Here is a 15016-nt window from a genome sequence, read left to right as displayed (position 1 = left end):
GCAAATGCATCGATTTCCTCCTTAACTAGATTTAATGGAAAGAGGGGGGGGAATATGCGTGCTTTCTTTATGAAACACAATTTTCCACAACTAAATGTTGCATATTGCATCCAGGTGGTGGAAAATTGAGTATCATGAAGAAAGTATTCATATTTTCAGACATTAAATCTAGTTAAGGAGGAAATCGACGCCTTTACAGCCTGCATGGAGAATGTTTTAGGTTGAACCGGTCCACGGGGATACAAGTGTTTGCCGGCTGCATTCAATGCGTTTGGATGGTAAAATGAAAGCATTAATACCAGATCAATATAGCCATCTGCGGCCTTCGGGCTATATGTGCCTGTGTGTGGGTACAATGAAAGGTATAGAATATAATTGGTTGCAAATTGATCATACCATAAGGAATGAGTCCATAAAAACCCTTTAGCTCCTATTCACTTTATTAGGCTAATACAGTACCTAATTAGGGACTACGTTGACAAAGCTCTCTGATCCATTTATAAAACAATCTGTCTTCTAATCTCTTACCTGGACTAACATTATCAATAATGTATTTGAGACACAGTTGAACCTATGCGGCAGGAATCCTAGTGGTTAGAGTTTTGGGCCAGTTATCAAAAGGTTGCTAATTTGAATCCCAGAGCCGACAAGGTGAAAAAATCTGTTGATGTGCCCTTGAGCAAGGCACTGAATGCTAATTGCTTCAGGGTCGCTGTTGATAATGGCTGGCCGTGACCCCATTATCCAAGGGTGTTACAGGGGGAGTTGGGATATGCAAAAAAACATTTCCAATTGTGAAATAGGACAAATATAAGCACCCACCAAATTATTATTATATGCTTGATGGACAGTTTAGTGTAGGCTACATTAAGATCAAATCAAATGTATTTATAAAGCCCTTTTTACATTAGCAGTTGTCACAAAGTGGTTATACAGAAACCCATCCTAAAACCCCAAACTACAAGCAATGCAGATGTAGAAGCACAGTGGCTAGGAAAAACTCCCTAGAAAGGCAGGAACCTAGGAAGACACCTAGAGAGGAACCAGGCTCTGAGGGGTGGCCAGTCCTCTTCTGGCTGTGCCAGGTGTGGATAGAACATGGCCATTAAGGCCAGATTGTTCTTCAAGACGTTCATAGATGACCAGCAGGGTCATTTAGAGGTCAAGACAGCAGGCGTGGTAGAGGGAGAGAGTGTCCTCTTCACAGTTGAAGTAATTTAATAGTACAAAATCAAACAAACATTTGATTTGACTCAGTGCAACTGAAATTGATCTGTAATTTCCCAATACTTCAAAGCAATAAGTTGAAAGAACTCACCAACTAAAGCCATGATGTCATGTTATTGTGTGTGTGGTTCACTCCACTCATCTCAATATAATGAGGTTAGGTCACCATATCATATACTACCAGGGTTGGGTAGGTTACTTTCTGAATGTTATCTGTTACAGTTACTAGTTACCTATCAAAATTGTAATCAATAATGTAACTTTTGGATTCCACAAACTCAGTAATGTAATGTGATTACTTTCAGTTACTTTTGAATTACTTTCCCCTTCAGAAGCATTAGAAGAAGACAAAAAGGATACATCAACAAACTTAAACTTGCTCCTTTTTTCCATGCTGAATTGAATGTCATTGAGAAAACAGAAAGGTTTCATTATTTATTTATTTTTTATTTTTATTTCACCTTTATTTAACCAGGTAGGCAAGTTGAGAACAAGTTCTCATTTACAATTGCGACCTGGCCAAGATAAAGCAAGCAGTTTGATACATACAACAACACAGAGTTACACATGGAGTAAAACAAACATACAGTCAATAATATAGTAGAAAAATAAGTCTATATACAAAGTGAGCAAATGAGGTGAGATAAGGGAGATAAAGGCAAAAAAGGCCATGGTGGCGAAGTAAATACAATATAGCAAGTAAAACACTGGAATGGTAGATTTGCAGTGGAAGAAAGTGCAAGTAGAAATAGAAATAATGGGGTGCAAAGGAGCAAAATAAATAAATACAGTAGGGGAAGAGGTTGTTGTTTGGACTAAATTATAGATGGGCTATGTACAGGTGCAGTAATCTGTGAGCTGCTCTGACAGCTGGTGCTTAAAGCTAGTGAGGGAGATAAGTGTTTCCAGTTTTAAAGATTTTTGTAGTTCGTTCCAGTAATTGGCAGCAGAGAACTGGAAGGAGAGGCGGCCGAAGGAGGAATTGGCTTTGGGGGTGACCAGAGAGATATACCTGCTGGAGCGCGTGCTACAGGTGGGTGCTGCTATGGTGACCAGCAAGCTGAGATAAGGCGGAACTTTACCTAGCAGGGTCTTGTAGATGAACAGGAGCCAGTGGGTTTGGCGACGAGTATGAAGCGAGGGCCAGCCAACAAGAGCGTACAGGTCGCAGTGGTGGGTAGTATATGGGGCTTTGGTGACAAAACGAATGGCACTGTGATAGAATGCATCCAATTTATTGAGTAGGGTATTGGAGGCTATTATGTAAATGACATCGCCGAAGTCAAGGATCGGTAGGATGGTCAGTTTTACGAGGGTATGCTTGGCAGCATGAGTGAAAGATGCTTTGTTGCGAAATAGGAAGCCAATTCTAGATTTAACTTTGGATTGGAGATGTTTGATGTGAGTCTGGAAGGAGAGTTTACAGTCTAACCAGACACCTAGGTATTTGTAGTTGTCCACATATTCTAAGTCAGGACTGTCCAGAGTAGTGATGCTGGACGGGCGGGCAGGTGCAGGCAGTGATCGGTTGAAGAGCATGCATTTAGTTTTACTTGTATTTAAGAGCAGTTGGAGGCCATGGAAGGAGAGTTGAATGGCATTGAAGCTCGTCTGGAGGTTAGTTAACACAGTGTCCAAAGAAGGGCCAGAAGTATACAGAATGGTGTTGTCTGCGTAGAGGTGGATCAGAGACTCACCAGCAGCAAGAGCGACATCATCGATGTATACAGAGAAAAGAGTTGGTCCAAGAATTGAACCCTGTGCCACCCCCATAGAGACTGCCGGAGGCCCGGACAACAGGCCCTCCGATTTGACACACTGAACTCTATCAGAGAAGTAGTTGGTGAACCAGGCGAGGCAATCATTTCAGAAACCAAGGCTATTGAGTCTGCTGATGAGGATGTGGTGATTGACAGAGTCGAAAGCCTTGGCCAGGTCAATGAATACAGCTGCACAGTATTGTTTCTTATCGATGGCGGTTAAGATATCATTTAGGACCTTTAGCGTGGCTGAGGTGCACCCATGACCAGCTCTGAAAGGAGATTGCATAGCGGAGAAGGTGCGGTGGGATTCGAAATGGTCGGTAATCTGTTTGTTGCCTTGGCTTTCGAAGACTTTAGAAAAGCAGGGTAGGATAGATGTAGGTCTGTAACAGTTTGGGTCAAGAGTGTCCCCCATTTGAAGAGGGGGATGACTGCAGCTGCTTTCCAATCTTTGGGAATCTCAGACGATACGAAAGAGAGGTTGAACAGGCTAGTAATAGGGGTTGCAACAATTTCGGCAGATCATTTTAGAAAGAAAGGGTCCAGATTGTCTAGCCCGGCTGATTTGTAGGGGTCCAGATTTTGCAGCTCTTTCAGAACATCAGCTGACTGGATTTGGGAGAAGGAGAAATGGGGAAGGCTTGGGCGAGTTGCTGTGGGGGGTGCAGTGCTGTTGACCGGGGTAGGGGTAGCCAGGTGGAAAGCATGGCCAGCTGTAGAAAAATGCTTATTGAAATTCTCAATTATAGTGGATTTATCGGTGGTGACAGAGTTTCCTATCCTCAATGCAGTAGGCAGCTGGGAGGAGGTGCTCTTATTCTCTAAGGACTTTACAGTGTCCCAGAACTTTTTTGAGTTTGTGTTGCAGGAAGCAAATTTCTGCTTGAAAAAGCTAGCCTTGGCTTTTCTAACTGCCTGTGTATATTGGTTTCTAACTTCCCTGAAAAGTTGCATATCACGGGGGCTGTTCAATGCTAATGCAGAATGCCACAGGATGTTTTTGTGTTGATTAAGGGCAGTCAGGTCTGGAGAGAACCAAGGGCTATATCTGTTCCTGGTTCTACATTTCTTGAATGGGGCATGCTTATTTAAGATGGTGAAGAAGGCATTTTTTTTAAATAACCAGGCATCCTCTACTGAAGGGATGAGGCCAATATCCTTCCAGGATACCCGGGCCAGGTCGATTAGAAAGGCCTGCTTGCTGAAGTGTTTCAGGGAGCGTTTGACAGTGATGAGTGGAGGTCGTTTGACCGCTGACCCATTACGGATGCAGGCAATGAGGCAGTGATCGCTGAGATCTTGGTTGAAGACAGCAGAGGTGTATTAAGAGGGTAAGTTGGTTAGGATGATATCTATGAGGGTGCCCATGTTTACGGCTTTGGGGTGGTACCTGGTAGGTTCATTGATAATTTGTGTGAGATTGAGGGCATCAAGCTTAAATTGTAGGATGGCTGGAGTGTTAAGCATGTCCCAGTTTAGGTCACCTAGCAGCACGAGCTCTGAAGATAGATGGGGGGCAATCAGTTCACATATGGTGTCCAGAGCACAGCTGGGGGCAGAGGGTGGTCTATAGCAGGCGGCAACTGTGAGAGACTTGTTTTTAGAGAGGTGGATTTTTAAAAGTAGAAGTTCAAATTGTTTGGGTACAGACCTGGATAGTAGGACAGAACTCTGCAGGCTATCTCTGCAGTAGATTGCAGCACCGCCCCATTTGGCTGTTCTATCTTGTCTGAAAATGTTGTAGTTAGGGATGGAGATTGTAGTTAGGGATGGAGTTTTTGGTGGTCTTCCTAAGCCAGGATTCAGACATGGCTAGAACATCCGGGTTGGCAGAGTGTGCTAAAGCAGTGAATAAAACAAACTTAGGGAGGAGGCTTCTAATGTTAACATGCATGAAACCAAGGCTATTACGGTTACAGAAGTCATCAAAAGAGAGAGCCTGGGGAATAGGAGTGGAGCTAGGCACTGCAGGGCCTGGATTCACCTCTACATCGCCAGAGGAACAGAGGAGGAGTAGGATAAGGGTACGGCTAAAAGCTATGAGAATTGGTCGTCTAGGACGTCCGGAACAGAGAGTAAAAGGAGCAGGTTTTTGGGGGCTATAAAATAGCTTCAAGGTATAATGTACAGACAAAGGTATGGTAGGATGTGAATACAGTGGAGGTAAACCTAGGCATTGAGTGATGACGAGAGAGATATTGTCTCTAGAAACATCATTGAAACCAGGTGATGTCATCGCATGTGTAGGTGGTGGAACTGAGGTTGGATAAGGTATAATGAGCAGGGCAAGAGGCTCTACAGTGCCTCTACAGCTCTACAGCCAATAAACACTAACCAGAACAGCAATGGACAAGGCATATTGACATTAAGGAGAGGCATGCTTAGCCAAGTGATCAAAAGGGTTCAGTGAGTAGTGAGGTCGGTTGCGGTCACGGTGATTCAGACAGCTAGCCGGGCCATGGGTAGCAAGTTGGCAGAAGATGGTCTGTTTTTAGCCACCTCGTGCGTTTCCGTCTGTAGATTAGTGGGGTTCCGTGTGGTAGAGGGGACCAATCCAATTGGCAAAATAGTTATAGTTATAGTGGCCCAAGAAAATTGGCCGATAGACCTATTCAGATAGCAGCCGATAAGACAGCTAACGATTAGCTGGCCGCAGATGGGCGTTCAGGTTACGTCGCGACGGAGTGGACAGTTGGATAACTCCCTCGGGCAGATAACGTTGGTAGTCCAGTCATGAAGACCCGATGGGGCTCCGCATCGGCAGTAAAACGGGTCCGGATAGGTGATTGTAGCCCAGGAGTGGCTGATGGAACTTTTCAGCTGGCTAGCTCCGGAATAATTCATGTTAGCTCCGGGACCAATGTTAGCCAATAGTCACTCAGATAGCAGCTAGCTAGCTGCAAGATCCAGGTGTAAATGTCCAGAGCTTGTGGTAGAAATCCGGGGATATGGAGAGAAAATAGGTCCGGTATGCTCTGGTCTGAGTCGCGTTGTACCAAACTGGCGATAGCTTTTATGAAAATAGCATTATGAAAAAATGAATATCGGAGAAATCCTTTCTGAGTTTAAAAGTAATCCAAGAAGTAATCATCTAGTTTTTCAAAAGTATCTGTAATCTGATTACAATATTGTCACTGGTAACGTAACTGATTCGTTTTTTGTAAACAGATTATATGTGACTGATTACATGTAATCAGTTACTCCCCAACCCCGTATACTATGTATATTAAGGAAAGGTAGATCACATGAAATGACAAGAAAATAATTGGTACTAAATGTTCATTTTCAGTCCATGATTAATGTGTTGTTGCTGTCTATTCCCACCAGCTTCCCCGTGGATTCTCAGGTATTGCAGGCCTTTTAGAATATAATACCATACAATAAATCCCTGTAGATATTCAGACACTGCAGGCCTTTATCCCCCAGCTCTGTCACCAAGTCCTTGACGTCCCTCACCACGGTGGAGCGCAGGCCGAACAGACAGAGCAGGAAGACTAGACCAGGACAGATCCCTGAGACAAAGTAGAGGACCACTCTCTCTGGAAGACCTGTGGATGGAGGGATGATACACTAGTCTCGGGTGAAACTAGCATGACATTGTTCAATGAGGAATAAATAGAAGAACTAGCATGATATTGTTTAATGAGAAATAGATAGAAGAACTAGCATGATATTATTCAATGAGGAATAAATAGAAGAACTAGCATGATATTGTTCAATGAGGAATAAATAGAAGAACTGTTCGCTGCTCTGGCACCCCAATGGTGGAACAAGCTCCCTCACGACGCCAGGACAGCGGAGTCAATCACCACCTTCCGGAGACACCTGAAACCCCACCTCTTTAAAGAATACCTGGGATAGGATAAAGTAATCCTTCTAACCCCCCCCCCCCCCTAAAAGATTTAGATGCACTATTGTAAAGTGGTTGTTCCACTGGATATCATAAGGTGAATGCACCAATTTGTAAGTCGCTCTGGATAAGAGCGTCTGCTAAATGACTTAAATGTAAATGTAAATGTAAACTAGCATGATATTGTTCAATGAGGAATAAATAGAAGAACTATCATGATATTGTTCAATGAGGAATAAATAGAAGAACTAGCATGATATTGTTCAATGAGGAACAGATAGAAGAACTATCATGATATTGTTCAATGAGGAATAAATAGAAGAACTAGCATGATATTGTTTAATGAGAAATAGATAGAAGAACTAGCATGATATTATTCAATGAGGAATAAATAGAAGAACTAGCATGATATTGTTCAATGAGGAATAAATAGAAGAACTATCATGATATTGTTCAATGAGGAATAAATAGAAGAACTAGCATGATATTGTTTAATGAGAAATAGATAGAAGAACTAGCATGATATTGTTCAATGAGGAATAAATATAAGAACTAGCATGATATTGTTCAATGAGGAATAAATAGAAGAACTATCATGATATTGTTCAATGAGGAATAAATAGAAGAAGTAACATGATATTATTCAATGAGGAATAAATGGAAGAACTAGCAGGATATTGTTCAATGAGGAATACATAGAAGACAAAGCCTATGTTGACAGCTATACAATCAAGAGAGTTACATTTGGTTGGCCTGGTCCCAGATCTGTTTATGCTGTCTTTCCATCTCCTACAGCTATACAGCACAAACAGATCTGGGACCAGGCTAACGATTGGTGCCTGCTGATCATTAAAGTAAAACAAGAAATACTATATACAGTACAAAAAAGCCCTGTTTATGAGAAACCAGCCTACACGCACACAGCAAACAATAGACATACCCAGTATTTTGTCAAAGATTTCAAGAGAGTTGGTATGAAACACGTTTTGAGGCCTGATGATGCTGGGGCCGGTGTACCAGTAACAAAACACTGATACACTGATAGACAAGGAAAGTCACACACATGTAAAATACAATGATATACAAACAATACAACTAAAATAATACAATAAAAAATAATGTGTGTGTTAGAGTGTGTGTATGTGTGTTTGTGTGTGTGTGTGTTAGTGTTTCTGTGTGTGTGTGTGTGTTTGTGTTTTAAAGTGTGTCTGCGTGTGTGTTTGAGTGTTAAAGTGTGTGTGTTTGTGTGTTAAAGTATGTGTGTGTGTGTGTGTGTGTGTGTGTGTGTGTGTGTGTGTGAACTCACAGTCCCCGCTGTTCCATGATATGTTGTTGAATCTTTTTTTAAAAGGTCATTTTGCTGTTTGCTTGAGTAATTGGAGATGGAAGGGAATGGTGCCAACAAGTCATTCAGGGCAGGGGGTGCTGAGCCCCACCTGTTTTTGAGCCCCACCTGTTTTTTTGTTTGGTTGTTGCCGGTTTTGCATGTTATTTTGGCATTAATATGTGTCAGATATCAGTTTGCAAACAATGTAAAAAATAAATAAATAGCCTCTTATCCGCTTGTCGTCCCCTTATGGCATAGTTTGTACATCTCAATTGTCAGTAAAAACCACATTTGTTTAAGCAAGTCACCATATCAGCTATGTTTTTTTTAAAGGCAGTAAATGAGGCTGAATGAACTGTTTCACTGCCAGACAAGGCTAAGCTGACAGCCAGGTGTTGCTGTGGTAAGGACTCACTCCATGGTGCTCAAAAGAAAGCTCTGCTATTGAGACAACTTTATGTAGGCCCTAACAGTTTGTAGGCACCGTTTGTCACCATTATAGTGCAATTAATGTATTGTTTAGTGTTGTAAAGTACTTAAAAATATTTGAAAGTACTACTTAAGTAGTTTTTTGGGGTATCTGTACTTTACTTTACTATTTCTATTTTTGACAACTTTTACATTTACTTCACTACATTCATGAAGAAAATACTGTACTTTTTACTCCATACATTTTCCCTGACACCCAAAAGTACTTGTTAAATGTTTTATGCTTCGCAGCAGAGGAAAATGGTTCAATTCACGCACTTATCAACAGAACATCCCTAATCATCCCTACTGTCTCTGATCTGGCGGACTCATTAAACACACATGCTTCATTTGTAAATTATGTCTAAATGTCGGAGTGTTCCCCTGGCTATCCGTAACTGTAAAAAACAAGACAATGGTGCAGTCTGGTTTGCTAAATATAAGGAATTTGAAATTATATATACTTTTACTTTTGATAATGAAGTACATTTTAGCGATTAAATTTACTTTGATACTAAAGTACATTTAAAACCAAATACTTTTAGATTTTAACTCAATTAGTATTTTACTGGGTGTCTCACTTTTTACATTTAAGTCATTTAGCAGACACTCTTATCCAGAGCAACTTACAGTAGTGAATGCATACATTTCATGCATTTTTGTTTTGTTTTTGTACTGGCCCCCCATGGGAATTGAACCCACAACCCTGCACACACCATGCTGGCATTGCAAACACCATGCTCTACCAACTGAGCCACAGGGAAGCTATTGAGGTATCTTTACTTTTACTCAAGTATGACAATTGGGTACTTTTTCCACCACTGGTGTTGTGTTGAGTAGTGGCTTTGCTGGCATGCATCCAAGATTTGCCCCACCAAGATTTACATGCTGAAATTGAGACTGTAAGGCAGTTCCGTGCAATCATGGCTCTGTATACTGTGCTTTGCCGTGAATTCGTTTTGGACTTGAGAACTGTGAAGAGACTCCTGGTGGCATGTCTTGTGGGGTATGTATTGGTGTCTGAGATGAATGTTTTTTGATTATGCAGACAATCTGGAATTTTCATTACAGTTATACTTCTCATAAAAACTAGGAGAAGCAATTCATCTCTGGTCAACCCTCAACCAGGAAAGACTGGCATGCATGTTGTTGATCTGTATGTGTAGTTAAGGGCAAGGTGTGCTGCTCTGTTTTGAGCCAGCTGCAGCTTTGCTAGGTCTTTCTTTGTTGCACATGACCATATTACCTGACAGTAATCAAAATGGGATGATACCAGAGACTGAACATCTAGATCTGTGTTAAAACGCAGATCATTTTTATAACAGCCATACCCCTCCCCATCTTCACAACTTTGTCAATATGACTTGACCATGATAATTGACCATCTAGCGTTGTACCTAGGAGTTTAGCATCCTCAACTTGCTCAATGGTCACACCCTTTATATGCAACATTATCAATAACATCAAAGGCTGCACTGAAATCTAACAATACAGCTCCAACTATCCTCTTTTAATCCATCTCTTCTAACTAATCATCAGTCATCTGAGTCAGTGCAGTACAAGTTGAGTGCCTTTCTCTATATGCATGCTGAAAGTCAATAGTTAACTTGTTCTCTGAAAAATAGCATTGTATTTGGTCAAACACAATTCCCGCCATCAGTTTACTAAGAGCAGGCAGCAAACTGATTGGGCGGCTGTTAGAGCTAGCAAAGGGTGCTTTACAGTTTCACAATTGTTAACAGGCGTTTGCTGAAACTACATCTCAGGTACTCAAAACAGTTAGCTAATTTCCCCAAACATCTTGCAAAATGAAACACAGCATTCAAAAGCATGTGCTCCCTGCTCAAATAAAACATACATCAAATTAATCTAACTTAGTGATAACGAAGATCACACTAATGGGACATTCAAAACACTACTATCAGAACCTATTTCAGTGTAAAGACTAAGATTTTGTTGTTATACTGTATTTGTTTGTACTCAAACAAGAAAGTAATTCAATTGCAAAAATGTATGTTTTATATTTCAACATTTATCAATACATGTCAAAAAGCATACTGTAAGCACACATACAGTAAAAATGCAAACATACAGTAAATATATTTTGCATATGCAAAATAATAAAAATAGGCCTATTTGTACTACTGTACGTTAGATCAATTGTACAGAATAGATAAAGAAACTGTCAAAATATAGTAAAATCATAAGTCAGGAAACAAATACTCCATTGCAAAAACAAAATCAGTCATATCTGTTGTTTTGGCCCAGCAACAGATTTATCAACATCACATGCGATATTCTCATTGGCCAGACAGCGGGGGAAATATCTTCTGGCATGATGCATCCACCCCTGAAAGGACCGGAATGTCACCACAGGCCTCCCCATTGCCTGGAGAACGGCCATCCGTTCATGGGGTGTGCGATCATACACCTTCCACCTCCATGCGGAAAACAACTCAATGGGATTGAGAAATGGTGAATATGGTGTGAGATAGAGAATTGTAAACCTGGGATGGTCATGGAAGCAGTAGCGAAACTCACGTTGTCCCAAATTAGAACATTCTTTTGCTGCTCAGGATCGCCTGGCCCTCTCTGCTCTGGCTGAAAAAGATTGTCATGTAAAGTGTTCAGGAAATGAAGGAGGTGGGCAGTGTGTATCATCTGAGGGTGGTATGGCAGTGGAGGACCCCATTGTGGCTCATAGCTGCGCATATGGTGACATTTCCCCCGCGCTGGCCAGATACCTCGACGATGGCGCGTTGACCAATGATGCTAAATTGAATCCAGCCTCATTTATGAATATGAGTTCCTGGGGGACAGGACTTGCATCCAACTCCATGATTCTCTGAAATGACAGTAAATATTGTGATTGCTGTATAGTAAAGTTCACTGGCAACATCAATGAGTCTCTAATGTTTCAGGAGTGTAATACCACTACATTGCTTACTTGCACATATTCGTACAGTTTATCCTTCACTCTTGGGGAATTCCTTTCAAATGGGACTCTGTAGATTTGCCCCTCCCGGAGATGGTGTTTAAGGATGCGAGCTATTGTTGATATGCTCACTCTGATGTTTTCAATAATCTGTTGTTGGATTTCCTCAGTCTTATGGCATTATTTTCAACTACCATTTGCACAATGGCAGCCTCCTGTTCGTCTGTAAATATACGTGTTCTACCACATACGTGGTGGTCATCTTTCAGTTCTACAAAAACAAAATAGCATACAATACAGTAAACACTACAGTAATACAGTATACAAAATAAACATGTTACAAAGTAGTATAGCTCCCAATTTCATACATACAGTAATACATGATACATTAACCTAGTTTCCCCTTACAGTATGTATTGGAATCTACAGTCTTTACTGAGCTTGATGTTGTACTACTGTCAGGTAGTAAAAGTAGTAGAGTGGTCCAAGGTCTGCAGTACATACCTATTCTAATTTTGGAACGTCCGGATGATGGATGCTACGGTGAAGCGGCTCAGATTGGGCAGCACTCTCTGCCCAACCTCTGCATGGTCAAACCATGGTTGACAACATGGTCCACCATAGTCGCCCAAATTTCATCAGCGGTTACTCTCCTTGTTCTTTGTCCACCTCCACCTCTCTCTGCCAAGTTTGCTTGTGTAGCGTGGTTTGTTCTGCGTTGTGTACTTTTATTTAGGACACTGCCACAACTGGAATTCTGATGGTTGAATCATTTTTATTCGACCTGCACACGAAGAGACAACACACAATATGTTAGCCCTCGGTGCAGTCACAGCTCTCGGGCACCTTGCTAGTTGAAGGTCAGGCAAAAGAGAACAATAAGAGGGTACGTAAGTACTGATAACCCGCGATGGACCAAACCAGAATATACAAAACTTTTACAATTAGGTGTATTTACAATATAGATATTAACAAAATGTTTGTACACCGAAAAATAACATTAACTATGCAGCTGTAATGAAATAAAGAAAATACATTGAAAATACATTATTATTATTGTTATTAACTTATTAACATCCCCTCTTGACCTGGCCTACTTGAACTGTCCTTGTGTGCAACTTGGTGCATAATCTAGGGGAACAACATCACTCTACTACACTTGCATTGTTCACCAAACACAGGAGTACTCACCAGTGGCCTTTTTATCCATACCAAAGGTCTGGTTGCAAAGTGAGCATTTAAGCAATTAGTGATTGCACATGTGAAGAGAGAAAGTGATCAATTGGTATTTGAGCTTAGCTTGTTGAACAGTGTTGCTTTTCATTTACACACAATATATTTTAGTTGTGAAGGTTGTGCCAAAGGTAGCGAATTGTGTGTTGTGTTTTGCCAAATGTTTGTTATAGAATTGCAATCTGAGTGCAAAGCAAAACATGTGCCAGTAGTACTGCAGATCTGGTGTCTGATTCTACTAAATGAGTTACAGGTGTGGGTCATTGTGCCTCATGGGCCAGTTTTAGTGTGTAAACATTTGGGGAATACTGTAATAATAATACTAATTTATTCAACTTATATAGTGCTATTCATTACATTAAAAAGTTGATCGATGGTCAAGAGACTGAAGGTTGAGAAAGTTTATAACTTGAGAGGTCAGCGGAGGGAGGAGGTGGTCAAGAGGAGAGCCGGGAGGAGCAGGCAGCACACTGTCATCATGGTGTCTCGCCATCCACGCCGTCTGTGGTTTCATAGTAGGACTCAGTCAGATGAGGTTAGAGTTCCATACTAGCCATTGGACTAGCTAGCTAGCTACTCTTTACTATCAAAATGCAGCACCAACATGGATGATGCTACGGCATCATCTTTACTATTTTTAGGCAGTGGAATTACTTTAGCTTCCTTCCACACCTGTGGACACGCACACCCCTTTAGGCTTTGGTTAAAGATATAGCAAATAGGGGTGGCATTCTCAAGAGTTTCGCATCAAGGTTGTCTGTACCTGGTGGCTTATCGTTATTGATGGATAACAATAGTTTTTCCACCTCTACCACAAGACTTGATCAAATTCAAAACAGCAATCCTTCTCCTTAATTATTAGATATTTTATACAAAAATATGATGGTGTCAACGGTGGGTGTAGCTGGTGCATGGAAGTCAGGCGCAGGAGAGCAGAGATGAGTGAACAAATAAGCACTTTACTGAGGCAATTGTAAGAACAGAACGCAACCGCGTCACAAAAACAAATGCCCAAAGAACAAGTGAGGCAGCACAAAGTACAACAACCAAGTACAAAGTACCGGCTGCCACAAACCACGGGTACAAATAAAACCCGGCGCAAACCATCTGGAAGCGTGCCAACCTAGACAATAAACAACACCCCACACAGACATGGAGGGAACAGGGGGCTAAATACACATAGTAATCATGAGATGTAAACCAGGTGTGGGAGAAAACAAGACAAAACAAATGGAAAATGAAAGGTGGAGCGGCGATGGCTAGACCGGTGACGTCGACCGCTGAACGCCGCCCGAACAAGGAGAGGGACCGACTTCGGCGGAAGTTGTGACAGATGGTTCACTATTCAATGTTGTCATTTCTCTTCTTAGTTTTTCCACTTTACTAGTGAAATAGTCATTGAAATGATTGCCAATATCAAAAGGTTTTGTTATAAATGACCCATGAATTGGGTTTTCTGCCTATAATATAATTTAAGGTACTCCAAAGTATTTTTCCATTGTGCTTTATGTAATTTGTCTTGGTTTGGTAATATAGTTTCTTCTTCTTTTTGTTAAGTTTAGTCACAACATTTCTTAATTTACAGTATGTCAACCAATCAGCTGAGTAGCCTGACTTGTTTGCCACCTCTTTTGCATCATTTTATTGAACCATAAAAATGTTTAATCATCAACCTAGAGGGCTCTAACAGTTCTCACAGTTAATTTCTTAACAGAAGCATGCTTGTCAACAATTGGCATGAATAATTTTACAAATACTTCCAGTGATGCATCTAGATTTACTTCCTCATACACATCAGAAAAGCATAAATGTTTTACATCTTCACCAAAAGAGTCCGAAGAAAACATTTTGTATGATCTCTTATGAATTACTTTAGGCTCAACCTTTGGCACTTTGGCTTTCCTTGTTATTGCCACAATGTTATGGTCACTACAGCTAATGGTAACTGATATTGCTTTGGGGCAAAACTCTGCAGTATTAGTGAAGATATGATCAATACAAGTGGATGTCACAGATCCAACACTATTGGTATGCACTCTAGTTGGTTGAGTGATAACCTGGGTCATATTACAGGCATTAGTCACAGAAGCTTCCTCTTGAGAGGGCATCTAGTTGCTAAACAGTAAATGTTGAGGTCACCAGGAAAATATACATCTCTGGTAACATCACACACACTAACAAGCATTGCACACATATTATCCAAATACTGACTG

The sequence above is a fragment of the Salmo trutta genome, chromosome 3, assembly GCF_901001165.1.
Source record: "Salmo trutta chromosome 3, fSalTru1.1, whole genome shotgun sequence".
NCBI lineage: Eukaryota > Metazoa > Chordata > Actinopteri > Salmoniformes > Salmonidae > Salmo > Salmo trutta.
This window is presented reverse-complemented; position numbering follows the sequence as displayed.